Source organism: Ambystoma mexicanum, chromosome 6q (genome assembly GCF_040938575.1).
Source record: "Ambystoma mexicanum isolate Mex_15411 chromosome 6q, UKY_AmexF1_1, whole genome shotgun sequence".
NCBI lineage: Eukaryota > Metazoa > Chordata > Amphibia > Caudata > Ambystomatidae > Ambystoma > Ambystoma mexicanum.
Window position 1 is genome coordinate 1,329,550,451 of NC_090937.1, and position 14,416 is coordinate 1,329,564,866.

At 40.2% G+C, this 14,416-nt stretch overlaps 1 long non-coding RNA gene across 1 annotated transcript; it reads right to left on the reverse strand.

The window, feature by feature from the left end:
* Positions 1 to 247: 247 nt before the first annotated feature.
* LOC138515611 (uncharacterized) lies at positions 248 to 9,588 on the reverse strand. The gene is made up of 3 exons (XR_011282105.1): positions 9,466 to 9,588; positions 741 to 821; positions 248 to 634 (listed from the first exon to the last, which is right to left on the reverse strand). It is a non-coding gene; the product is annotated as an uncharacterized lncRNA (long non-coding RNA).
* Between the last annotated feature and the right edge of the window lie 4,828 nt (positions 9,589 to 14,416).

Consider the following 14,416-nt stretch of genomic DNA (forward strand, 5'->3'; position numbering starts at 1 on the left):
TGTATTGCCCAAGCCAAAAACCACTAAGTACTTTTAACAAATAGGTACTAAATAGACTCACAATTTATACATCACAATTTTAATTTCATATAAATCACAAAACATTGTTCCACTCTATAAAACATCACTTTAAAATTGCAAAAAATCCTAAAAAACCTTTTACAAAATTTCTCATAAAACAGTTCCCATATATAAAACAACCAGTGTGTGCTCAACCCTGTGACATCCTGCCTATACAAAACTAAATAATGTACAGTACTAAGGAGAACCCATTACCTCAAGAGACCAAATGGTCAGTAGCTAGTTGGTTCCCTTTTCACTAAAGGATACCACGTATCACGTAATTCATCTATTTAGTGCATTCCTACCCCCTTCAGTGCTACCCTGGGGTGGATTCCAGTCCGATATATCGGAATAGTTTATATATTGTCACTAAATCACAATACCCTTAATTGCCCAACATGTTTCGTTATACACCATTTTTTTCAACAAAGTGTTAAATAACTTCATCAGGGGGCCCATCTGTACCCTTAACCAATCTCTCTTCGCCTATGGTAGGTTCAACACTTTTAAAACTCTTCTTATGCGTGATAATTTCAATTTACGATTAACACTGCGCCACACAATTCATGATCTGGGGAAACAAAATGAGGGAAAATAACAAGAGACAACAGTCAGTACATCATAATTTACTTTCATCCTACTCAGTCAGCACCTAAGTTTGCTTAACTAAGGCTTACCGTGTCATTCTTTTCAATAATTATTTTAACAACGGTCTCTGTAGGGGAGAGTCCAAACAAATATGTCGGACTGCTCAATTCCTGAAAAACACCAAAAAAAAAACAAACGACTGAAACGGTGTGTAATCTCCAAATGAGATAATTTGCCAAACGTTCTCAATATGACAGTATATAATATTCTACTAATGTCAGGGTCTCATTACATTAGCTCAAAGCCCTCTTTCTTTCACCTACTGATCACATGGATCAATACTAGGTAGTACCATCTATCTAAGTATATTCATAGTTGTTAACGATAGTTCCATTCCAATCCAATATTCTATAACTCTGTCACTGTATTTTTTCAACCATTCCAGATCAGATACCCTTACTAGTAGTTGAATCATTCTCAAGTATCAACTAGTGGGTGTATTAATTACCTGCTATCTAGGCGATTCCATTCCTCTTAAAATCGAAATTCATGCAACCCAGGAACCGACTCTATCGCCGCTATATTCGCGTAAAGCTGTTTTCCGTTCCAGTGGTGGCGTTTTCAACTCGACCGCCACAGATTACTTGCACCGAGGAAACCGACGTTAAAGAGAACATGCGTCCCACTTATGATTTCAAATAAGTCAGCGTCAACAATTTCCTACATGGTTACTATCTAGTAAAACACCTTGTATTACGAAGTAACAATAGACATACCCCTTCCGTGGTCAGTACGATCACTCTCTGTCAATCGTCACTCTTTCACCGCACTGTAGCTCGTTGCATTATTGCTACTGGAGTGTTCTATCTCACCGTGTGACTATATCACGTGAACACCACTCCTATCATGTGGGTTCGAAAAATATCACGTGACTACATCCAGTCACACATTTCTCACGTCACATGTTCAACGTAATACGCGGAATGATCGCATTCTGAGCGCACCCCAGACACACAACTATCGCCAGCTGTCCGGGTCTTAACAAAGGACTCCAAACACACAACACTTCGGTAAGCATATCGCCACCATTTGGTGTAACTCACAGTTGAATGTAATCCTCCATAAGAACTGACCGTATTGAAAATATATAAAGTTCCACCAACAGTGTAATCTATAGGCTAACCACACTCTGAAAATACAGTCCGTGGGTTAAGAATTATGCATCCTGTTCTCACCGGATAGCACTCCTCCATCTAATGTCAATCGTAACTCCCTCAGTTTCAGTAACTCGGGGTACACATAGTTAGTGTTTCCAATTTACCTCTTCATTGAGTCCTTTGGTCGTTGACTCTGTTAGAAAAATCAACCACTGTTCTTTGTACTGCAATTTTCTAAAATCGGCCTCCGCGTTACTCGTTCTATCTAAACGCCACAAGACAGTCCATTTCAATTGGTCTACATCATGGCCCATTACCAAGAAATGACTTATCATAGGGGCCAGCACATTCTGGTTGCAAATGCAACTCCTGTGCTCCCCTATACGTATGGTTACTTTCCGTTCTGTCATGCCAATATAGATTTTATGGCAAGGACACCACACTGCATATACAACATGTGTTGAATTAAAATTTGTGAGACCAGTTTGTTGCTACAACCTTGAGAGTCCCAAATCAACCTCTCTTGTTCTACTGGTGTATTTACAATTCACACATTTACCGCATGGGGCGTGTCCTACTGCTGGGGGCAAGCCCCACGCTTGTGTGATGCTAATTTGTTCTTTCCCTTTCAGAGCAATATCATTTTTAGTCATTAGTTCTTTCAAATGTGGTGCTCTTTTATAGGCACACATTGGACTTTCTAACGGGCTCTCACCCCCTGCCAATATGTGCCAGTTCCTTTTAATGATTTTGATAACTTCATTTGTTCTTTCATTGTAAGTACTCACAAACACAATCTTATTATTGTCTTGATTTTTAGAACGGTATTCGAGCAGTGCCTCACAGTGATTATTAATCAATCTTTTATATGCTCTTTTGATGATTTTTTTGGGGGTAATGCCTATTAATCAACTTATCCGTCAGCTGATGCTATTTCTTTGAATGAACTGTCCGAATGGTAAATTTTCGCGGGTATGCCTAGGATGGAAACTATTAAAACTCAACAGGGCATTCTTGTCTGTCATTTTATGAAAGGGTTTGAACAGAGTCTTCTCTACATTTTTCTTCTGACTCACTGCACACTAAAATGTCATCCACATATTGAATGATGGCGCTTTCAAGATCAACATTTCCTAAGTCCATTTGAAGGACTCTATTAAGGATAGTTTGGGACTCACAGTACCACTGAGGTAATGTAGTAGGTTCCAGATGAATTGTTCTATATGAAAAGGAAGTCAAATCCTGTGAGTCTTCCTGTAAGGGAATTGAGAAAAATGCATTTTTCAAATCAACAATAGTAAAATACATGGCTGTTGACGGGATATTGCACAATATTGTCACCGGGTTTGGAAGTAAAGGAAAATCTGCTTCGACTGTATGGTTTAGAGGGCAAAGGTCCTGGATGAATCTCCATGACCCCCCGTTGATTTAATTATAGGGTACACAGTCGTGTTGCACAGCAAATCTGATGGTGCTACAATGTCTTGTTTCATTGTGCGGATATAGTTATGAATATTCCCTCATCCGCTTCTCTGGACTTAGGGTATTGTTTTGCAAGTGGCAAAATAGCTCCTGGTTTAAGTTTAATGTTCACTGCTCCTACTCCTTTCAATAGACCCACGTCATATGGATTTGTGGTCCATAAAATACTTGGCACCTTTTCCATATCTTCCTGAAAATATCATAGCTTTGTTGTTACCACTGCCTTTCTCTGTGGTACCTCTATGCTCTCAACGTTGATACAATAAGTAAGATTTATAAAGAATACTAATTTGGCATCTGAATAATCATCCCTAAATAGTTCCTCATCTGTCAAGTCTGTCTGTCTGTACCCTTCATTAAGGGCTATCACTATTCTCCATCTTCTTCCCTCATTATCTGTTCCATGAAGGATCACCCTTTCTTCTCTTACCTCTGCTGCTTCTAACTCCAGGGGTCTAATTTGCCCTTCTTCATCATCCATGGGGATTTCTGGTCTAAACAAACATTTTTCAGGCATGCTCATTATTTTACCTACCAATTTAGGTAACCATGACAATAAAACGTACACTCCATACAAAAACATTTCTTCATCTAGGAGAACTCTCCTTAAAGCTTTATTTCTTGCAAAGACTAGTATAAATTCCCCATATTTATGTAATGTATACCTGGAGTTGAACTAACTATGCCTTTGTCAGTAAAAGATACTGTCATGTTCAGTATTCTCATTAAATCACATCTTACTATATTCACTTGTGTCTGTTTAGAATATAGCAATGGCAAAGACATGTTGTGATCCCCTATAGAAATAGGTAATTCATCTGTAAATGGAACTAAAGTCATCACCCCAGTAAATCCCTGAGCTTCATGGCAATGTCTGACATTGAAAATGTTCCCTCATGAACAAAGGAACAAGTTGTGCCAGCCAGTGTCCACAAGAAATGAGTATGTGATGCCTCTCTCGTCACCTTAACCCTTGGTTCCTGTTGTGGGTCTGATGTTACAGATAGTATTGAACACATGAGGTCATCCTGTGGGCTGTCCTCCTGCGGGTATAAATTCATCCCTGTGCATGTGAAAGGATTCTCTCCTACCACAGGCACACTCCCTAGTTTGGGTTTTACTAATTCTGTAGCTGCCATGTCCATCTGCCATTGTGATGTGCCTGTCCGTTGCATTGGAATATATTGTATCTGTTGAGTGGGTGCCTGTTGCATTCGCATAGGAGCTTGCTGTTGCTGCCCCTGTAAGTATTGTGTTTGCATTAGTACTTGTTGGAATTGCTGTGGTTGTGACACTTGTATCTGTATTGGTGCCTGCTGAAATTGCTGTGGTGGTGGCACATATGCTTGATTCTGTGTGTAATATCCTTATGAATCTGTGTTATTTTGTGGAGTATAGCCCATCCCCCTCTCAGAGATTGCTAATTCTGTTGTAGATTGGCTTCTCCGCTTCTACATACTCTGGCCATGCGTCCTAATTTTCCACAATTCCAACATATTAATGACTTCCACCATTACATCTTCCCCTTCCTTGAGGGTTTTAAAATCCTCCTTGTCCTCCTCCTCAAGGCCCATTCCCTCTGCCTCTTGGCACATCAGTATTCCCATTCTGATCTTGGGCATTGGCAATGTTATTTTGCTGTGGAAATTGGATTATTTGCACCGTGCTTCCCTCATTGCTTGTCAACACTGCTCCTTCTATGGCATACTTTGATAGTTTTTTCTGCACCAATTCTGTCTTTTATTGCTTTCTGCCATCAGTTTTCTTGTATTACTCTTTTAGCTTTCTACAATAATGCATGATTGCCAATTGTATCTCTGGCCATGTTTTTACTTCCATTCCCACCTGTTTCTTTAACTGCCTCTGCACTGGATCTGGCAGTCCCTGACATAATATGTGGTCAAATAAAGCAACAGTTTTATCCCCCGGCTTATACGTCTCTGCACTCTATTTGTCTTGAATATTCTGAATATAAGAAATGGGTTTTCATCCTCCCTAATCTTCCTAGTCAGTATCTCCCCAATATCCAATATATCTGGATATTGTACTCCAAGAGCTCATTGTAGGTCTGCACTACAATTATTGAATGGCACTCCATCATGCACTGTGTTTTGTGTGGTTACTTTTTGATACCCTGCTCTCTTCCAAATGTCATCAGATCTTTTCACTAGGATGGCTGATAATAGGCTATTTATATCACATATAGCTAACATCATTCCTGATGTTCTTTTCTCTAATTCCTTAAGGCATTTTCCTGCACCAGAATTCAAACTCAGCAGTGTGAATTTTAAATTATCCTTATCCATCTGGGGCCATGGTATATATTGTGGTCTACCCCCTACTTGCTCTAGTAATGGGGATTGTGAAAATCATGATCCTTTGTCATACCTACCGATACTCCTTGTCTTCCAGGCAGCATCATCATCGCCTGTCTATCTTCTCCCAGGTAATGCCTTAGACTGCTCACATAAGGCGAGGACGAATCCCCTGTACTATGCAATCGTACTTGTGTTTGCTCAGTATGTGGTATCAGTTCTGGTGTCTTCCTTCTCTAAACCTAACAATTGTACCCCTTTGTCTACGCTCGAGTCTCTTGAAAATCCATATTCGCCCTCTTCTTGCGTATTCTTATTTTGTCTACTTTCCTCATCTAGCATCATAATGCCCCAACTCGTGTGACTATTTTCCTCTTTCGCATCCTCAAGATCTAACCCACTTAAGGATATAGTTCTAGGATTGTCTGCTCTGACGTCATTTAAGCTTCCTCCAATTCCTCTAAAGGATGCTCCTTGTTCACCATCTTGAGTCCTATACCCTTTCTTATCCCTGATTTGTCTATATAGTCTCCCCATTCATGTTCCTATGCTCTCTGTATCTTCTTCTCTCTAATATCTAATAGTCCTTGCCACTATTCAAGATAAAGGTTCGGACCCCCTCTCTTCTTCGATTCACTCTTGCGTTTTCTATGGAATACTTCTATGGCATAAATATTCAATCCCATAATTTTTAAATCCCCTGCTGATATTAATTTCTTCCTCTCTTCTCCTTATTTCCCTTAATTCCTCTTCCTCTTGCCTTCTTTGTAACCTACGTGCTTTCAATATTTGGACTTCTACTTCTTCTCATTTCTCTTCTTCTAGTCTCTCCTTCATGCATTTTGCCTCATGCTTTCTTCATTCTTTCCTTTGCTTATATTCCTTGTCTCTCTCTTGTTCATATAACCTCTTTGCTTCCTTTTCTATCCCTTTCTTGTCTTGTTCTCCCCTTTTGTTTCTTTTTCCAACTCCACCAATACCTTACAATTTCGGATGACCTTTTGTACCATATTCAAGCTCATTGCGCAGACTGTAAGCAGTGTTGTGGCTGGTTTGGACTTTTTCCCATCAGCACCTGGTGTTCTTTAGGCAATTAGAGCAGGGGCCAGAATCCCTGGTCTTTTTCTCCCAAAGGTCTACCCCAATGTCTGTCACAAGCCTCAAACCTCTCTTACTGAGTGTATACAACCACAGACCAAAATGAAATCCCTCCTCCAGTCACACTCATCTGGTGCTGAGGCAGCTCCATAACCTTTGTTTCAGAGTGATTCTGCAACCCTGCAGGGGGTTCTTCATGATGAAATGAGAAACAGTAAAGATAACAATCAAATGTGGACTGCTGATAGCACTGCAGGAAGCATTGTGAACTATCTATTGGGCTAAAGGGCTTCAACAGTGGAATCTCAATTGTTGGTTATAGTTTATTTCCCTGAATGAGAGAGGGTATGCCCAGACATGGGTCCCTTACTCGCTGCACCATAGGAAACCAAGTGTCATCGCGCTGATTAGGCCAAACATGCTGAAACAAGTCTTAAGTTGCCGGTGTTTTCATGCTGAAGGGAATTACAAGGCAATTTGGGGTGGGCTGTTTTAATTGGTGGCAGGACAAAGATTGATTTTTGTATGGCTGATGTCTGAAATGGCACATATGGATTAATAATGATTGACCAGAGCAATATCATTGGTTAAGATTAATCATAACATTCCACCAATCACATTTTCAGCTATGGAAGGTAAAGATAAACATTCTGGAAGTGAAAGAAAGGGTATTTATGCAGGGATAGGATGATCATTCCAATAACACTTTCATCTCTAATTTGCAGTATCTCTGGCTCCTTGCTTGGTAATGATATCTGCCCAATATTCTTGGAATTCGCTGTGCAGCAAATAAATAAAGAAACCAGGGCAGAGGCAATGAATATTTATCTCATTTTAGGGGCAATTCTTCTAGAGATACGGTGGGGCTCTCACGGATTATCGTATGCACAAGGCAAAACTGTCCACACAGAAGGCTTTGGAGCCAGGAAGGTATCCCCTCACTCATTAACAGGTTTTTGGCCTATAAACAGCCAAATACCAAAGCACAGTAACTAAGCTATTACACAAAGAAATAACCTAGGGTCTCTTTACAATACACTTCACTCATGTTTTTGTATCTTGGCCATGCAAACGATGATGATAAATGGTATGGGCATGAGTTAATGAATAAAATGCTCGGACAGAAGATATGACACTATTATGGTTGTTTACTAAATCCACTATGGAAAAAGAGAGTAAAATAGGGTTAGCAGCTGAATTGGTAATCAGTGTAGATACCTAGAACTAATGTAGAATAGAGGTCCATTAAATTATGTCAGTAAACATATATATAAAGATATAACTACATATGGTACACTTTGACAAGACAAGAAGATGGGATGGAATTGGGCCTGCAATGTACCTAGCCAATAAGCCTGGGCGAACTTTCCCGCAACAAACCCAAAACACCAAAATTGTGGGTGATGCATCAAGGACGAAATTGGATAAACATTTGGAACTTTGTGCTTAAGCTGATCCACATTTAGTCTAAGTGAGCTTTCAGATTGACAGGAGGTCATTTCTGCAGGCAGGCATAGGATATTTAGGGAAGTATTAATGAAATTGAGTGCATTTAACATTTAAAGTAGTTGTACGAAGAGGGGTAGGGAGTGGTATTGAGTGAGATTTATATGCAGTGAGATCTAGGGTTGGTGTAACCTATGTAGAATTGAGTTGTACCATCAGTGATTTAGAAATGGGTGAACAACATTGTAGAGATTACAGGAGGAAGTGGGGGACACACCAGTCAAAGCCAGTTTCTTGAAGCAAGTGGACGAGACACATGCCAACAGATGACACCTGGAGGAGGGTTGTGAAGAGCTAGAATCATGAAGAGCAGCTTTAAGGATAGCCACACTTGACTGATTTTCCAAGGAGGGAGGAGCAGTGATTTGGGGAGGCAGCGGGTGACAGCCATTTGAACCATCTTGTCAATAACCAAGTGACAGAAGCAGGCAGAGACATGTTCCTCATGGGCTTTTCACATACGCAGCTACAGTTCAATGTGCCCACTGGGAGGACATTTTATGCTATAAAATGAAGATATCATCAAACACACATTCCACACCCGCTCTCACAGCTCTCTATGCAGTACGTAAGACAGAACAACAACATACACAGGCATTGCACCATAACAATGAATGCCTGCTGCGTCCACAATTGAAGGTTGCACTTGCTGGTCTGTCCCCTATCTCAGGGGCTGCAGAGGGAAATTTGAAAAATCTTAACCAGCAAAGAATAGGAACAATCAACAGAATAATTACACAGTGGGAGGAGACCAGGTTTCTATCACAGTTGGGTAAGAAAGTAATGATGATGTAATGGATGATGATCAAGATAAAGGATATGTTGGAAAGCAGTAATATTGAGTAAGCAGATGAGTATGATGCCACAGATGTAGAGGCTCTAATTTTGTCAAAGGCATGCCTCTCATCTGTATACAGTCTGTACGAGAAACATCCTTTCCTGATCAGAAAGCACATCGCATCGCTTTGTGGCATCCAGAACACCACCAACACCAGCACCATAACACCTACATAACCAACCCTTTGTGCTGCTAGCCAAATGCATAATTTAAATGTGTGGCAGTACTCTGCAGCAAATAAACATTAAACAAATCTGGCCACATGCAGAATCTGCTGAACAACAGTGTGCGTAGATTAGGTAGGGAAATACATAGGTACACAATCTGCGAGTTCCTGTACGCAGACACACCATGCAAAGGCAAGGGAAGAAGTTAAATGTACATGTCCATGACACAGCACCATTGACAATTAACATACCTCCACCCGTCTGCAGAATTACCGCTGACAATACTTCCGCTGTATCAGTGTTTAGTAGTAGGAGACCCACCACTTCCCAATGAACATTGTAGTGATTCTCCGTTCTGTCAGGGAAGAGTAATAGAAGTTGTTGAGTGCATTCAAACATATCACAAGTCCCATGATAGACAGTGTCTGTCCAATGATAACAAGGCTGTAATGATGGCAATAGAACTCTTACCATAATCACTGTGAAAAAAAACACTGCACTTTTGCACCGAATGTCACAAGTCAAACACTTCAGGGAATTTCCTGCATTAAGCTTTTCGCTTGCAAAGTGGTAGCAGATTTGTGCAATGAGGTTAAGGGTGCAGTGTAGTGGGCACTATAGAGTCAGTGGGGAAAAATGTCCACTTCACCATTGGCATGTGGACCAATGGTCAGAGCATTCACATCACTTTCACATCACATCACATTGCAGTCACAGCACTCTTAGTGGACTTTACTTCCTCCAACAGCCATAAAATGTCACAGAGTATTTCAAATGAGAACATATGGGTGCAATTCAACAACAGGCAACCTTTTGCATGAAAGGTCTTCATGGCAGTCACCACGGGAAGATGGATTCTGGGAGAAATTGGAGGAAGTGGAATCACAGTAGCTAATGACAGTTTGCATTTGACCTTTCTTGAAGCAGACAATGGATAAAATGCCGCTGTTTTCTTACCAATTGGCAAGACAGTGCACATACACACTTTATCAGCAATTCCAAGGACACACATTGGGCCCTTTAAGCAGGCTGTCACCTGCCAGCTTTTACCTTTAAACAAATGGTTTTCCCACCACTTCTTTGAATCATCTATGAACTTCAAGAAGATTTTGTTGGACCCTTCTGGAAGAGCAGACCTTGCCAAAGTCTTCTAGTTCTGAGGTCAAGGTGAGTGTTCCAAGCAGAGACAAGCTCTGTCACCTAAATACCCGATGGATTATTTGGGGCGAACTGCTTCTGGAACTAGAAAGCATCTTTGCGAGCCACTGCTACCCAGGACCTTATCAGGCCTCCCCATGTTTGGGAGCCCAGTAAATGCACTGACCATGTCCCTTAGACACTGGATGGGGACTCAGAGCATCTGACAGCCAGGAAAGCCAGGATATCTGTAGTTTCATTTTCAAACCGCTGCAAAGTGTAATTTGAGCCGGTTTGACTCCATTCGAACCAACAGGAACATCCAGGAGATGCCTTTGAAATCACTGATTTTCAAACTGCTATCCAGCACGCTGATAACCGTTTGCCATTGTACCATGCCATCTGAATGCATGTCGGTGCCTTGTATTGAGAAAAAAAAAACACTCATGCATCTGCACTGCCCAGCCGCTGTTTGAACTGCCAGATTTTTAATTGTCGAAAGAGTCACTGATCCAACTGACCCTGGTGTTCTTCCCAAACTGTGCCCTTCGATCCCTCACATTGAACCATCTTTCATGAACATCCCGTCATCAGCCAGTCCACCATCGATCCTCAACTGCTGAACTGAACCTAGTGACCACAATGATCAGCATTGCTTGAGTGTTGTTTCAAACTGCAGCCTTCTTCACTTTGGCCCTGCTTCAAATTCTGCTTGCTGCTGGATCACAGTGACTTCCACCTTTTGAACTGCATCGAGCAGCATCGTGAAGCCTGGTTTTTTCGGTTGTCGAACCGACAAGACACTGCAAATGCATTATTGATTTATACCTGCCCCCTGGTCCAATTTGGGCCCTAGAGAAAGGACAGGTCACATTACTTCTTTTTTGCTACACACAAGCATATCCATTGAACACTGCAGTACTTTTTGCCATTTCTTCCCCTGTCTCATTAACTAGAGTGATATCTTGCCTATTCAGTGTTCTTTCTACAAGGGTGGGGTATTATTGCATATGGTGTGTTTAATTAAAGTATATATATTGTTTAGAACCCTGATTGGACATTACTTTCTTTTGAACTGCTCTACTTCACTGTTTGTGTTGCTACTGTTTCACATTCACACCCCTCTTGAGAGTACAGCCTTCCCTTGGCCCACGTTACCACACAAGGCCAAGGAGGTACATTCTTCAGTGTAGGGGTTTTTGCCTTTTGGGGCAAATTTAGAATTTGTCACTATTTTCTTTACCGTGATATTTTGGTGGTAAACTGGCGGTAAACTGGCCTTACCATTAGAGATAGTTCAGTATTACCCTATTTTGGTGATACTATAGTGTTAGCTTATATTGGCTGTAATTTTTAGTGGTATCTTACTTTTGTGGTATTTTTAGGATTACCTTATTTTTTTGGTATAATGGTGAGCATGTCTGTTTAATATTACCACCCCATCATAGAACAAACCCTCACTTGTTACAATTATGACCCACCTTTGGCTGACTGTAGGTACTATGTGGACTTAGCACCTTTAGGGAACCCAGTGAGTTTATTCAGAATGCTACTTATTGTATGTAACCTGTGTTACTGACTTATTTACATTCAGTAAACCTATGTGTCTTAGATGCCACCGCTTTCTCTTCTGCATGCTGAGAAATTTGCAGTCGAAACACATACACACCTTCCTACCTGGCAGATAGATATATCTATATACCTTTTCTTGTTAACTACTTGTAGCACTGGTGATAAAATGGTAAATGCTTTAGCGCCCCAGCATGAACATCAAACCCTTATGATTTTCCTCTCCCTTGAAAAATGGCCGATAAACGCATGAAATAAAGCACAAAAGAAAAACCCAATATACTTTCAGTACACAATGTATTACACAAGCATGATAACAAGGTTGCATTATGTGTTGTTACAATCAGTTGTTCTTACCACGTTTGTCATTGCCTCGAGCCTACAAAAGATAACAGAGAAGAAAAAAAAACAACAACAGAAACAAGCACTTCACATGGCCACTATGCATAGAGAAATCTGACATGTTTTATATAAAAAATACATCATTTTTTGTTAGAACTTCAGCACCCTAAGCTAATCTGATTACATGTCAGCCACCCCCACGTACACCTCACTTAACTTCACTTACCCAGGCATGCGAAGTTTAATGTTTTTTGCCGTCAGGACTTATCAACTCAGCTTCACCGCTCACAGGCAGAATTCGGATCTCCTTCAGTTTCAATGCTAGCAAGCCATCTTTTTTTTATGGACTGCCAGATGTGTTCAAGGCTGCATTCCTCGTGCCCCCATTTTAGAACCATCAGCAGCTCCTGAAACCCTGGCTGTTCGCATTCAGATCCCAAACAGCTATGCCTATTTTATTTAGCTCAGCTCACAAAAAAAACTCTCTCTGTCTGTCACTCTTAGGTCAGCCCTCTTTTGACATCATCTCTTCCACCCCTTCTTTTACCAATCAAATTACAAGAATGTTCTGCACTATTTCTTCGCCTGTTTAGAACAATGAAGACTTCAGTGTGAAATTGTTTCATTTGGTTCCTGCTGGTGCATATTTCTCCATAGAAAACTAACATGAAATGAATTTCACTGTGTTTAGAACTGCATTATATGTTAGATGAACAGTTAATGAGTTAGTGGGACAAATAAGTATAGGATTAGTTAATTATATTGTTTTAATGTAGTCCCACACAGATGAAAACATCCAAATTGTGAAATATGCACATTTTCTTCATTTTAAAATGACAGCACACTGTACTAAATGCTTCTAAAACTAAACCCATTTTGCTGGTTTGTTTATATGCTTTTTCAACAATTATTGACTTATTGCTAAAAGCTGTGCCTCCACCTACTTTGAAATGGCTGCATTTACATACTACCCAATGAAACCCCCACTTTTGCTCTTTTTGCATGAATATACCTACATACTACCCTCCTTTTTCTGACAATTCTGGCTAATAAAACCATAATTGGAGGAAACACACATTAAACTTCAAAATTTACGTATCCCGAGCCATCTCTCTTTTTCCATTGTTGTTAGACGAATCACGGTTGAAATAGCATCTAAATAAAATGAAGATTTAAACATTTCACAACAAACCATTGCTTAATCATAAAGCAAAAGTGAGGCAGATCCCAAATAAGGTCTATCAGTCCTCACACGCATGTGCATGTGCATGTATAATGAAACATTATATGCGCATACTTCCAATCGAAGTGTCGATATATGTTCGTATACTACAATGTCTTTTCAATTATAGTCTCTATATATGTATGAAATGAACATTTCCCATTAGTGTGTATGCATGACCACAAAACAATAAAATAAAACAAATAAATAAAATAAGTGGTTAACATAACTAACTAAAACAATTAAATAAAATAACAAATGTATGGCTCTCCATTGTTCCCATTTTCAGTTTCAATTGGTAAAGCATAGGACAATACTATGCCCCACCAGCAACGCTTCGAAAATTAAGTTCAACTGACTACTGTTCTATTGATGGCATTTACCATCTTCATGACCGCACCTCTGAGATGCCCTGGTCACCAAAGTTTCATACTCGCATCCTTTTCAGTGTAATCCCTCCAATTCAGCGCTCATGGGCTTTTCTCCATAGAAATCATCTCTTCTGGCATTTCAAACTGTTTACTGTTTATCGGCACCTCCATACTTTGGCCCTGAGGCTTTCCTGGGACCTTGGTGCTGTGGCCTCCCTTGGACTCCCGCGGTTCCTCATCCAATCGGTCCGGTCCCTATCACGACAATAGTTAGTAGACTCTAAATGAAATAGAAAAGGAACAGATTAAGTACATAATACAAAATAATTTTCTATCCCTTTCACCACTCAGATAAAAATAAAAATGTTCTCTTAAGCCATCATGACTTATCACTTTTGGATCTGCAAATAAACACACATTAGAGAAACAAACTATATTTCCATCTCACATTATTATACCTCACTACAATCTGCAAGCAGACTAATTTTACAACACTGTATTATAATAAATGAATCCTTTTTTTTACTAAGGCTAAATGTGACAATTTCATTTGCTTCTACA